The sequence below is a fragment of the Mus caroli genome, chromosome 4 (genome assembly GCF_900094665.2).
Source record: "Mus caroli chromosome 4, CAROLI_EIJ_v1.1, whole genome shotgun sequence".
NCBI classification, from domain to species: domain Eukaryota; kingdom Metazoa; phylum Chordata; class Mammalia; order Rodentia; family Muridae; genus Mus; species Mus caroli.
The window spans coordinates 83,603,807-83,618,261 of record NC_034573.1 but is presented as its reverse complement, the minus strand read 5'-3'; the positions used below and the strand labels follow the sequence as shown (position 1 = coordinate 83,618,261).

The 14,455-nt window shown below is 37.0% G+C and overlaps 1 non-coding gene across 1 annotated transcript; it reads left to right on the top strand.

The window, feature by feature from the left end:
* The first annotated feature begins 25 nt into the window (after window positions 1-25).
* LOC115031028 lies at window positions 26-159 on the top strand. The gene has a single exon (XR_003836614.1). It is a non-coding gene; the product is annotated as a small nucleolar RNA SNORA17 (small nucleolar RNA).
* Window positions 160-14,455: the final 14,296 nt, after the last annotated feature.

The following is a 14,455-nucleotide window of genomic DNA, read 5'->3' as shown; positions in this document are numbered from 1 at the left end:
AAAAAAAAAAAAAAAAGAAGAAGAGACCATGAAGTATTGCAGGTGTGGCTGTGTTGTCACATGTGGTGTCCCCCTAGGTGGCAGGGAGGAATGAGAGAGGCTATGTCTACACTCAGTGTTCTGACCTAGAAACATCTGAATGATTAGCAACTTAAAATTCCCTGCAAAAAGCAAGCTGAAAAGACCACCAGTCCAGAGCCAGGGGGTTCAGACAGGGAATGAGACAAAAACAACTACTGGATCCTGATAGCTCCTAGAAGTGGAGTACAGACTAGATCAGCTCAGATACCTCCCAAGCCCAGATCCAGGGATGTGAATTGGCCTATCCCAACGTATACCCTGCTGATGAACTGCACAAGTGCATGAAAGGTGGCTTCCTATATTTCCAAAACTACAGGACATCCCTGACAAGTGCCAACAGGAGGATATCTGAAAGGAGTCACAGGGAGGCTCCAGTATCAATAGAGTAGTAGAAGCCAGAGCCCTTGTACTTGACCAGCAAGTCATTGCAATGAACATTTGCAAGCAAAGAAGTGTGGAATAAAGGGTTTACTCTGGAACCTACTGTGACACACTACAGTTTCCACAATGAGATCTTTTTTTTTTTCTCTGTTGTAGGGCAGGGAGGTTGCAAGGGTGCAGGATGAATATTAGAGTTGGGGAACATGAGTGGAATTGAGATGCATGATATGAAATTCACAGAGAACCTGCAAAAAGTTTTTAATAAAAGAAGAAGAGCATATCATCATCATCATCATCATCATTGAGGTGAAATCTCCTGGGAAATGTTTCCTCTGAGTCAGCATATGCACTGTATATTCAGAGGTGGCCAATGCCAAGGTTGTACCTTGCACTAGCAGCTGAACTTGGTAGTGTAAGAATCTCCCAGGCTGTACTGGTTTTGAAGACGTGAAGGAGTCATGGACATTAGCTGAGGCTTGCCCCTGTGCAGCAGGGCTGGAGTTCATATAGGGAATATAAAAGAGGCTATTGATAAAAGTGTATCTTGGTTGCAGCAAGAGACTCCAGGATTTTAGAGGTGTAAGTACTATGGGACAATCACCAAGGACAGCAGCAGCAGTGGAGTAGGATCAGCCAGAGCCTAGAAAACAAGCTGTGTGTGCTGCAGAGCAGAGTCAGATATGTAACTCAAGCCCTTTGAAGGAGTCCAGGAGATTATGGGTGAACTCCAGGATGGGACATTGGGTTATTTAAACTGCTGGAATTTGGGTTTGCTTTGTTCAGACTGTGCCATGTTTCTTCCTTGCTGAAGTAAAGTATTTAACTTCAATTTCGTTTTATAGGAGTCTGTACTTGAGAAACTTTGAACTTTTAGAGAGACTTCGAATTTGACAAAGACTTTGAGTTTTAAAAGAGACCGAATATTTTAAAGAGATGGAATTTGTAAGTGTTTGAATATTTAAAGACTATAGAACTTTTAAAATCTGGACTTTTGGGATAGCATTGGAAATGTAAATGAAATAAATACCCAATAAAGAAACTAGAAGGTGTTGTCAATAAGAACCCTTTAGAAGAAAGAGCAGTTGATTATTCTTATCATTAAAGTAGGTGCTTATACTGGTGCAACAAAGCAACACTATGCAGCAATAGCTATGGGCAGAATTGTGCTTTCAAAGGAAAAATCACTTTGAACCATCCTTGACTCCTAAGTTCAGGAATAAAGTCAAGTGTGATACCACGGACTGGGAAAAATGTTGAACAATAGGCCAAATGATCTCATGTGAACTGTGACCCACCTTCAAAGGGAAGCCTCACAATGATGAGATTTGCCTTGCAGTAATAGCACTACTCTCCTGGGCAAAGCACAAACCCCTTCTTAGGTTGGTGTGGTATTTTGTATATATAATGTTTCCCGGGAGAAAGAATTGTTTTGGAATGTTGTTGAAACTTTAAGATGTGGAGCTTCGCTAGAGGAAGTGGATCACTGGAAATGGCTCTGATAGTTTATAGCTGGGCTCCACCCACTTCCTGTACAGTCTTTGTGTCCTGCTCTATTAAGAATGAGGAAACAACTTCCTATTTCCACTGGCATGAGGATCTGTCTCTCTCTCTCTTTAGACTTTCCTCTGCTCTCAAGTTTTTGTTATTTCCCTTGAAGTAGATCAGAGGAGTCACACAGGTCATACTATGGAAGATAGGCAGTGTTTATTATAGAATAAAGTGGAATGAGAGAGGACAATGCTGAAAGAGATCCAGATTTCATTTTGGGCAGTCTTTGGACTATTCCTCAAGTCTCTAGATCAATCTGCCTTTCCAAAAAGTCTTTTTCTGCTCATTTAATCTGTTTAGCCAATTTGGGTTAACTCTTCAAGAATGAGCAATGTTAAATAAGCCTTTGTTTTTTTTTTTTTTTATCAGAATGCCTCCTCTTTGATAGTAGTCTTATAAAGCTTAGGTTAGTTATTTATTAATGACCATCTGGGTTATTTACCATGTCAAATCTTTTAACAGGGCCAGACATATGACTCAGGACCCACTCTGTTGGTCAGTAGTCAGTCCTGAAGTGTCAATGATTGATTAAATAGACTGCTGAGTTTGAAAGAATGGTCCATCCTCAATGTCCTTTCAGTCTGCTAATATCCATATAGTTATTCTGCAGTATGGTGACAGGTTGCTTCTACCCCCATGCACTCTTTAGAATAGAAGAGATCTTCTGAATTATGAATCATGATAAGTCCTTTTTTTTCTTAAGTTGCTGCTTTTGAGTTACTTAGTTATAACAATGAGAAAACAACTAATACAGAAAGTCGGTACCAAAAGTGAGGTCATTTCTGCAATAGGTCAGGTTCCTAGGAATTTTGGAACTGGTTTATGAGAAGAATGTAGAAGATTTTGGGAATGTAGACTAGATACTTCTCATAAGTCAGCAGCTAGACTTTACTGGGTTATTCTGGATGCATCGTGGAAGGTCAGAATCACAATAGAAAGGCAGAGAGTAAGGGTTATTATGTAATTATGTAATTATATGTGTATTTTTTCATATTAGCACATTTTCTGTTTCCTTCTCCTATTATCAATAAGTATTTTTTGTACACAAAGCCTTTCCCTAGGTACATCATTCCAGAAGAACACAAATAGAAAGTAATGTAGCTTAATGTATTATTACAAAGTGACATTTGCATGCCATCCCATTTATAACAAGGAGTAAAAGAAGAAACTGACAATAAGGCTCAGTAGTTAAGAGTGCTTGTTCTTCTAAAGGATTGAAGTTCATTTCTCATCAACCTTATTGGGTAGTTTATAGCCACCTATAATTCTGGCTCGCGAATCTGACCATCTGTTCTGGTCTCTATGAACATCTGCACACATGTGCCATACCCTCACACAGACATACATAATATGTATAAATAAATAAAATCATCATAATAAATAAAACATCATTAGTCCATTTGCACCTTGTCTCCTATCCAGCATATAATTTTTCATAATTTATATTATTATAAACTACATTTTAGTAAACAGAATATTTTAGGTCATGCCCATTTGTGTAAGCCAGATGCACTACTGTATTACTGCAAGTTCATTCACTTTGCTGTTATTATATATTCTACTGGAAAACCAATTATAATTTATCTGTTCTATTACTTATAAATATTAGAGTAATATAAAGGAAACTAAATCAAATCAATCACAATAAAATTTCCAAAAAGATCAATGACATCAAAATTATTTTATAGATTTATCTCAAGATTAGTCATTCTTCCCTTTCTTTTGATAACCAAAATTGTTTCTCCTTTAGTTTAGATAACCAGTTTTTAACATACTTGGAGTCTACTTTTAATAACCATCATTTTGTTCAGGTCTGAACACCTGAATACTTCAGGCCAATTATGATAGTTCCTATATGGTATGTAAAATTCCTAAGTCCAAGAATAATCCCATTCAGAGCATCCTCCAAGATTTTTTTTTTGCCTTGGGGTAAAGACATAGAGAATGATTATGAGACTGTGAAACATATCTGATCCATAACAAAATTAGGAATCAATCTGCATGCAGAGAAAGTAAAAATATATATAGGTTAAAATAGCATGGAGAGATGGAACCATGGTTGTACCTCTGGCTTCACTAATCTTAGGGTCCTGTCTCATTTTCTCCCTATTGTTAGCAAATTAATTTATTTGATTCCTGCTTGGTTTATGTCAGTTCAAGTTGATATTTTGTTACAACCAACAGAACTATCACTAGAATAGACCTGTTATTACAAACCAATGTATTTAAAATGAATTCATGTGGAGCTGCTGTCCTTTGTCAGAGCTCTCAGTAACACTATTTAAAACAAACTACATTGAATAACAGCTAAGATCAAGGTATAATTTTTGAGGACTCTTGGAGGTAGTAATTTTTGTCTGTATAAAATAAGAGCAAATATTAAAATCTGATGAGTCATTTCTCAGGGGCATAGGACTCTGAATTCAGTCCCAGTGCGTTTTTTAGTGTTCTTTCTTCCTTTGACTCAAAATGATTTTTTTTTTTAAATCTTGGCTGTCTGTTTTGACCTAGCACACAGTGTTGTCACTTGTGAAAGATGCAAATCCTGTATTTTTGGATTCAAATACATGTACATATAATACAAAGGAATTTAATAAATATTAGTTTTGTGACTGGTACCCAATTAAGCATAAATGACTACCCAACTGTGCATTCTTTCCTTATTTGTATATAGTTATTTAATAAGTAATTCTTGACATCAATTTCAAAGTCTCATAATTTTTCTATACCACATTTTTCATAAATATGACTTCATATTCTATGTTTATTCACATTTTATGAAGGGTTTCTATTTATTCCAGTGCATTTCCACCTCATATAAACCCCTGTTGTCTATCTTGAAGGAGTCTTTGTCCTTACTTTTCTTTGAAGTTACATATGATCTAAAATACTGTTGCTAGCTTTACTTATTTTCTCTGGTATTTTCAAACCTCCCCTCTGCATAGATTTCCAAATTATCTTTCTCCTTAAGACCGTACGAGAATTGTTTAGCAAGATTGGGAGTCTTTATTACTTACAATCTTTCTCTAGTGACATAAGGTTAAGAATATTTGATTACCTATCATGATATACTCTATTCCCAAATTAAGTCTACTTCTATGCCTGGCATATTTCAAACCCATCATTTTTTTCTTCATGTCACCCATCTTTGAGCTACAAGCATCTCTGAACATTAGTACAGGCTCTTGAACTGTCTGTTGCTGAAGATGATCTGTGTGTTCCTCAGACAGTATCTTTAAAAATGTCACCCATATCTTTATCTTCAACTCATTCTCTAACACTGGTTTTGAACACCTCCCATAGTTTGTGCTGTTTCTCCTTACCATGAAACATTTGCCAAACAAAGACTATCTTTTTCTTCTATACATACTTTCTCAAAATGCCTCATTTATTTCCTTTGCCAATGACACCAATGGTTTTTCCAATTAAGAAGGCTTGTAAATTCCATCATTCTTGATATGCTACAGCTTTTATTTATTTTTATTTTTGTTATTTCCTACCTTTTATCACATACAGTCATTTGTCACTATGACCCGTGGTGGTGTTCCTTTGAAAAGACTCTAGCATCCATCCTCATTTGTCTGCTCAATTCTTGTACACCAATCACAGTTTGTGTTAGTTGATGTTTTTACAGAGCTTGTAGGAGAGTATGGCATCTTCTTTTGTCCCTATTTTTCTCCTGATGGACCTGTATCTTTTCTCCACAAGATATTTTTAGCAGTACTCTATTTTCAGTAGCAAGATAACTAACTGATCAACATGAGTTCCAGGAACGAACAAGTCTTCCTGCAGCTCAACTCTGCCAGATTTTTTTTTCACGTCCCACAGGCTCTTTATAACTTCTCACTTAGAAGATTCTCCCAAAGGGTCTGGATATTCTAAAATCAGCATTTCACAAAATTGAAATACCTCAAATACACTGAACATCCATTATTCGTAGATAGGTAGCTAGACATGGTTCCCTGACGTCATCAGTTTAATATTTAGAGAAACTGGTATGAACAGTTCCTCTATTATAAAGAGCTACACCTTTCAGTTTACTATTCTGAGGAACTCTGTACTGAATAACCTGGGGTTTGCATATGGAAGAATTAAAATGTAATCTTTAGCAGGCTGGAGAGATGATGTAATGGTTAAAATGCTGGCCATACATTCCTGAGAACATTAGTTTGGATCCCCAACCCTCAGATAATTGGCAGGTGAATGTAAAGGTGAGGAGTGTTGGAGTAGTTAGGTGTAAAAGGGGAAGGGGATATGGAAATGAGGGGAAAGAAGAGTTGGTGAGACAGGTTAATAAAACTAAGATTGGAAGATGACATATGATTCCTACCACTCTAAGCAAATCCAGAAAATGCTAGGTAGATGTGGAGGTCCACCTGTAATCTAAGCCTGTGACACACTCCACAGCAAGCCCAATCGGTGGGCTCTAGGTCCACGACAAATTTTGCCTCAAGATACCCAGTGTCAAACTCAGACCTCCATATGCATGTACATGCACATCTGTATACATATATATGTATTCATTCTCATACATTACAATTCTATGTATGTGAAAATACATACATGCACATACTATGCATACATACACATGCACAAATAACTTGGCTGAAAATATGTGTGATAGTATCATATATATATATATATATGAAATATATATATATATATATATATATATATATTTCTGCTAATGAATCCAAGGTAAGAGAATTTTCTAGATCACTAAAGTTATTCGGCTGTTAGGCAATACGACTAAGCTCAGAAGAAGACCTGTTTTTTGAAGCCTAGTATCATCCATTGTACTAAACAAGGCTTTTTCTCCCATGTCAATTGATGAAGAATTGAAAATAAATCTTTAGAATCAAAATTATTAATTGTGTATTTTCTCCCTAAGAATATTCAGTGAATTTGTAAATATCAGCAATTCCCCCCCTTTTTTTTGTGGTTTTTCGTTTTTTAAAGTAATGCCAGTCAATCAGTTATTTCCACATAAAATTTAATTATTCCTCTATGACAGCCAAACAATTTGCCTAAATTTATATATTTTAGTTGCTGTTGCATTGTAATTAACTAGTATAAACGTTGTAGGAGCTAAAGGGATGTTAGAGCCTGCCAAGAGCAATTTCTTTCCCTAACTCCCTTTTCAAGAGGGAGATATGGAAAGGACTTTCCTGTGTAAAACAAACAATGCCTGAAGCACCTACAACAGAGGTTCTCAACTTGTGGGCCATGATCGTTTTGAGTTGAATGACCCTTTCATGGGGGGGGTTGCATATCAGATAATCTGCATGTCAGCTATTTATATGTTGACTTATAACAGTTACAAAATTACCAATTACAAAGTAGCCATGAAAATTATTTTATGGTTGGGGGTCACCACAACATGAGGAATTGTACTAAAGGGTCACAGCATCAGGAAGGTTGAGAATCAACGACTAAAACAGAGGTGCACCAGAATGAGCTAAGGTGTGCTGAAAACCTGTACTGCTTTGCCTGTTGCTATCTATATTCACAATTAACCTTTGGTTTGCCTTTTACCTTTTATCCGATATCCCAAATTGTTTCACTATTAATGGTATCAGCTGGGAAATCCAAGTCACCCTTCTGTTTTCTACCCTAGGCATTCTTTAGAATTCCTGTCCCATGGATATTCACTTTGCTATTAGGGACTTGGGTTCTATCCCTGGGTTGGGACAAGCTCATTTCTACCTAGTTTCCCCCTTGCTACCTCCTTGGGGTAGCATATCTTGTATTAGTCACTTTTCTTGTTGCTGTGATGAGGTACTTGAAAGAGGCAACTTAAGAGAAGAAGGGCTTTCTATGAATTACAAAGACAGAGGTCATAGTCCAGTGTGACAGGGGAGGCATGGCAGCAGAGCATGAGGTGTCTAACTACACTGCCCATGCATCTAGAAAGTAGAGAGTTGGAGGTGAGATCCAAAGGATGTCAGAGCCCTTTCCCAGTAACCCATTTTCTCCAGTGACCTTCGTTTTTAGAGCTCTTAGAACTTTTGAAGCAACAGCACTAGCTGGAAACCAAGTGTTCATGGAAGCCACAACATACAGGTGCCCTTTTGACCTGCTCAACTTTCTTTAGGTCTTTATCTCTGGATCACTCTAGACTCAGTGTGCACATTTCCTGCATTACATATATACTCAGGGAAAAGAATTTCCCTAACTGATACATTTGAAATGGCCTGATCCCAGAATACTCCCTACCAGTTCCTCATAATTGTAGTTTTCTTTGTATGGTCTTTTGTAGCACATGCCACTTTATACAATGGTCTTGTCTATTTCATGTGTTTATCGACTGTGCTTTTTTCTCTTGCCTTCTTCATCTTGACCTGAATTCATAATAAGCTCTATGAGATCAGGGACCTTGCTCTTTTTTCTCCACAGTAGCATATCAAGTGGTTTGAGGTACTGAAAGCCAAAATTGCATACATGGTCTATTATAATGCAGCAGTTCCTACCCTGTTTAATGTAGGATTTGGATACTATTGTAGGCATGTTGGCATACCCATAACAATTCTGCAGGAAACACTATTCCTCCAAATTATTATTATAAAGCATATAAACCTCTTACCAAAATTTCAACATAAAGGGTTATACTGTATGAGAATATACTTAAGCAAGACAAATAAAAGATGGGAAGGGGCATTAAGTCCTATTTCCATACTCTGTTCATGACCCTTATAAAAAGTGCCCTTGTGTTCCAGCCATTGGATGTAGGGCTGGGATAGTAAGGCTACTATGGAGAGAATATTATAGAACTGTCTTAAGTGAAAGTCTTATAAATGCTGTTTCAAAATAGCATTATCTGATCTGGTCTTTGTCTAGTGTCTTTTTGGCTTCTCTGATACTGGTTGCCATTGTCATGACCTTATCCTTTGCTTAAGGATTTTGGAGCCCAACAACAAACCCTTTTCCCTGCAATCCTGGGAGGCCAGGGAAAGGAGTCTGTTTGTGTTTAATCTTTAGCAAATCCTGGACTGATCAGTATTAAGACCAATTTTCACATTAAGGGAAAAGACTCAGAGAGGTTACACAACTCAGCCAAGGTCTTGTTATAAGTAAGTGACAGAGCTGGGATTAGAACTTAAGTCTATTAGACTCCAGAGTTTATATCTGCTTTTATACAGCACTGTTGGGTAGCATCCTGATTTGGGGAAATGAGGCATTCACAATTTCTAATCTTTTATTGATTAGTTTAAATTGTTGGACAGCAATTCCAGATACTGAACCAAAGGCTGCCTTTCATCTCTCTGAAAAAGTTTCGCATGGGAGCTGGACAGTGTCAACCCTTTCTTTTTCCTGACAATCACATGCAAGTACTGGATGACAATGGCAAAAACAGTTGCGGATGGGTTTGCAAAGAGGTGGGATGTGAAGATGAATCACAGCATTTAGGTTGGATGACATGAAGGAAACAAATTATGGGTAATCAAACGTGATAAATATGGAGTGATGTACTGAAACTCATGTGTCCAGAGTTATGTCTGTTCCTTTGTGTGCTTTATTCCAAGTACTGTTTGTGGGGGTTGTGAGGTAGGAAGGGGTGATATGTTTACTTAACAACATGAAAACAGGCTCAAAATACGTGGGGAGCTTCTGTTTAGCCAGCTTTTAAGTTGTAACAGATTCAGGAATGGATTAAGAAGACCCCCAAAGAATATATTTTCTGTACGGATCTAGGTTAGTATCTTGGTTAAAATAGAATAGTTTGTCTATCCATCCATCCATCCAAATTCAGTACAAGGCTCGCTTTGAAAAGGCTTCATTGTATCACAGTTACTACCTTCAACATGTGTTGTTGAATACCTCTATTATTACTCTCTATTAACTTTTCTAGAGGACTACAGTGCTTTGGGGACCTTTTTAGTTATGGCAAAAGCCAGACCATGAAACCTTAAATTCTAGACTCGTTTCTTTTCCTTTCTGAGGCTCAGACTCAACAGCCTCAGTCCAAAGTGACCCGAAATGAAGAAAAGAGTGGCTTTGTCCTTTCCTCTTTTCTTTCTACCTATTTTTTTTATAGGCGTTTGAAGCAGGGAACAGGGTAATGATGAAGGTCAAGTGACTGTTAACTTCTAATTCTCTTGACTGTTCCTACTTCTCCAGGCAACTCCAATCAGATACTGATGCAAGCTCTTAGGCTAGGTCTATTACTGTGCTAGATTTAGGGACTTGGAGGAGAATGGGGCTGCACACCTGAGGGTAACGTTTGAATGTCAGGAAAGGTAATATCGAAGGAAAAGGGCCAGATGGAAGAAAACAAGCTCTGGGCAGATATCTGGTGGGCATGATAGGAGTTTTTATTTGGAAATTCACATGGAGATACAGTTATAGAAATAATACAGAGTTTGGAGTTATGGAAATAATTTGTTTCATCTACTGGCTCTAAAATGAGCCCTTGTTAACTACTATAAAATAAAGGGGGCCTAACCCCCTAAGGGAAAAATCATAGAAAATCCTCAATAGACCCAATTAAAAATGTTTGGTGAAGATGTAGCTGAAATGGTGGGCAGCCTGGCAGGCCCCATGGGATTTGTTGGCCCAGTTAGTGGCTCACTTCTCCTTTGCTGTGGGTTTCTGACTCTTTGGTCTCCCCTAGGCTGTCAGATCTGATTCTGCTCCCTGTGGGATAGAATGTTACTGTAGTGTCTATTATTGAGGAAATGACTGTCCAGCTGCTGATGCACAGGAATTTCCTGGTTATCTATAGAAGATGTTGCATTTGCTTTCATGTTCTATATACTCTTACTCCACTGCCAACTTTCACTCTGAGAACCTTTGTGTGTAAGGCGACTCACTCTAATCCCTTATAGGATAGCTGTGGCCTGTATCTCTTAATCTTTATTAGAACAGCAACAAAAATCCTCCAAGAAAGCTATCAATTGTTACAGCATGTTATATTTTATCAGACTGTTAGGTGTACTGCAAATTTGACCTTCTCCATGTCTGTATAATATCTGTTTGTCTGTTTATTGTCAGAGAAGTCTCTCTGAACTAGTTATCAGAAAACCTACTTGGACAAATGGTGAGAAAGGCTCCAAATTCTACCCCCTGAGTGATTTGATCTTGGGCACTGTGGGAGGTTGTTGAAGTGGGGGAGGGGGTCATGCACAGAAGCCACCAGAAAGATCGAAGAACCTGGAACACCTTGGGAGAGTGAAGAGGCATCAGGAGGGAGGGAAGGGCTACTGGCAAAGAAGAAATTACTTTAGAAATGTTATTGCACTGGTTTCCATGCGGGAAACTATAATACCAATCCTGTTCAAAAGATGAGGTCAATAGAATCACCTCCTGAACTCTCAATTTATAGTACCAGCACTTTCTGTAACTTCGTTACAGCTGAAGGAAGGAGTCATGTTGATACAAAGCATGATTATAGCTCTTCCTGAAAAAGAAGGGGTACCTTTCCACCAATGTTTCCCTCTCATTTATTGCCACCACCATTTCCCCTCAAGACCATTCTAGTTCTCAGCACGTGAAGGGATTCAGAGGATGAGTTCATATTAAGTAGGAATTGATCAGAGCTCAAGGCACTTATAAATGGCTTGGGAAAAAAGCACTGACTAGGACAGTGGTGGTGTGTAGCTTGGTGCTGGCCTGGGAGGCCCACACAGCTGCCAGAAAGGGTGCATTTGGTGTTTTGTTTGACCTCAGAGGGCACCAAGAGCTTCCCTTTCCTTGTGTATAGGATGATATCTGTGGTCATGGTCACACAGAGCAGAGTTAAGAAAGAATGAAGAGAGATAGAGACAGAGCTAGGAAATTAGGAGAGCTGTTTAGGTGAATTAGGAAGAGCGGGGTCCACCCTTGATTTACCATTCCAGGATTTCAATTCCTGAAAACATTTTTGTACCTATGGTGATTTTTCTTCAGAAAGTAGCCAGTGAAAAATAAGCCAAAAATGTATGCAATGTATAACATATATATATACACATATGAACATAATTCTCTGATTTGTCTTTTTAGAGATTTAGGTTTCATCCTTATATGAAGAACACATTACCTGCTAGAGTTTATTTCTTGAACACCTATTGTGTGCCAAACACTATGTCAAGAAATATGAACAACAAAGCAAGTGTAATTCCTTTATGCCCCTGAGGGTCTTAGAAGATAGCAGAAAGTGGCTAATCTTTTCAGCTGCAAAGTGGCTTGATGGTATTTATTTCATAGAGTTATTATAAGATGGAAATAAAGTATTATGTTCCAATGCAGGTGCAGTTCCAGCCATAGGGAGAGGTGGTTATTGGACTTCCCTTTTGCTATGAAAAACTATAAACTCGGGCAAATTCTATAAAGAAACTGTTTTCAGACATTGGAAAACAGCTAGCACAGAGCTCTGAATCTTGGGAGAGGGAAAGGCCATATTTAACTTTGGCTTTTTGCCCAGGACCACTATCTATACATAAAAGCCAAGAACAAATGTATTGAAGACTTGAACATGAGCCCTGAAATAATAAGAACTGCCAGAAGAAATCAGAGTAAAAATTTCTTGACATTAACCTGAGCAATGTTTTTGGTTTTTTTTATATTTATTTATTTATTTTATTTTATTTTTTGAGAGGAAAACTAGAGCACCGAAATAAGATCAGAAAGATGTTTAACTTAACGCAAACTAAGAGGAAATGAAGGGAACAACAGGATTATAAGAGAAACGTGAAACAGGAGGAGAGAGAGAGAGAGAGAGAGAGAGAGAGAGAGAGAGAGAGAGAGAGAGAGAGTGTGTGTGTGTGTGTGTGTGTACTTGCTTGTGTGTTCTTTCAGTAATTTTATATTTTTAGGTCTCACATTTTGTTTCTTTCTAAATAAATTTTTTCCTTGGTTTTCATGATTATTAATGAAAAAAGAGGTCATGAATTTGAAGACAAATGGGAAGGGTATATGGGATTGTTTGAAGGGAAGGGAGAAATATGATTAAAGTACAATCTGAAACACATAAAACAACAAATGAAACAGAAGTATAGTTTTGTTCTTCTGCCCATGGACACCCAGTTCTTTTAGGAATATTTGTGAAAAAGCCCCTGCTTGCCAATGTGAGCTTTCCACAATCAATGTGTTTCTAAGTATTCACACAACACATGGAGTTACAGAGACTGCTAGAAAATACCTTAATAAATCACAATAAACACAAAGCATCAAATTTTAATGTCATGCATGAAATATTTAGATAGAAATTTATAATGGAAATTTAGTATTTTAAGGAAGAAGTCTGAGTTAGAACTAACTATGTATGCTTACATTTTAGAAAGAGAAGAGAAGCGGGGTGTATCATACTCAAGGCAAGTAGAGTAAACAGGATGATACAGAGTAAAGAACTGATGAAACACAAAATAGTATACAGATTGTACACAAAATAAGTAAGTGGTAAGGAAAGAAACCAATAAAGCAAATAACTGGTGATTTGAAATGACCATTAAAATTGAGAATTTTCTCATTTCAATTATTATTGCATTTAGTCTATTTTCTCTACATACATAGGGAGTTACATAGGTAATACAATGTTACTTTAGATTCATAAGAAATGTATTTCATTTTACATAAATGATAGACAACTTTCAACACTGAGTATTAATTCTTTCTTGGTACCCCCATTGAGAATCTTTTTTTTTAACTATACAGGTAAAGATGTTAAAGGAAATTATAGAATATACAAATGGCAAATACAATAAATGTAAAAGGGGCTATCACTAGATATGCTTGGACATTAAAAATTCATAAGAAAAGTATTGCGGATAATGTCTTGCCAAGAAATCCAAAAAATAATTCTGAGTACCACTGTTAAATGATAAAGTAATGAGAACTTTAACTTGAAATTTTTCCATGATCGAGTTGTATACCAAAGTTATTTAACTGGGAAATTTACTTTCTGTTTAATGATGAAATACTTCTATTTTATACAAGATTTTTCAGAATAGGAGTTGAAAATGCTTCTCAGTTTTATGAAGCTAATGTAACTTAGATTCTACAGCTTCCTATCATTTAGATACTGGAATGGTGTGGAAATCTTGACCAGGTATAGAAATTAACCCTAGAAATATATGATTGGATAGCACATTGTGATGAAGAAGGGATTTTCTTACAAATGAATAAGATTGTTTTGGCATTCAAAAGTCAAAGTTGTACATAGAAGATGTAAAGAAGAAAAATCACATAAATGTCTCATCAAAACACAAACAATTATAAATCCAACTCCCACTTATGATTTTAAAAGCTTCTTGGTGAATTAGGAGTGATATGAAGCTTTATTAAATCTGACAAAATCCACTGTAAGCATATTTAATGATAAAGAATGCATATTTTTAATAGTGATATTGGGAAAAGAACAAGGTTACCCATTTCTATAATTTCTATTGAATGTTGCTGTACTGGCTGGATTTATGTGTCAACTTGACACAGCTGGAGTTATCACAGAGAAAGGACCTTCAGTTGAGGAAAT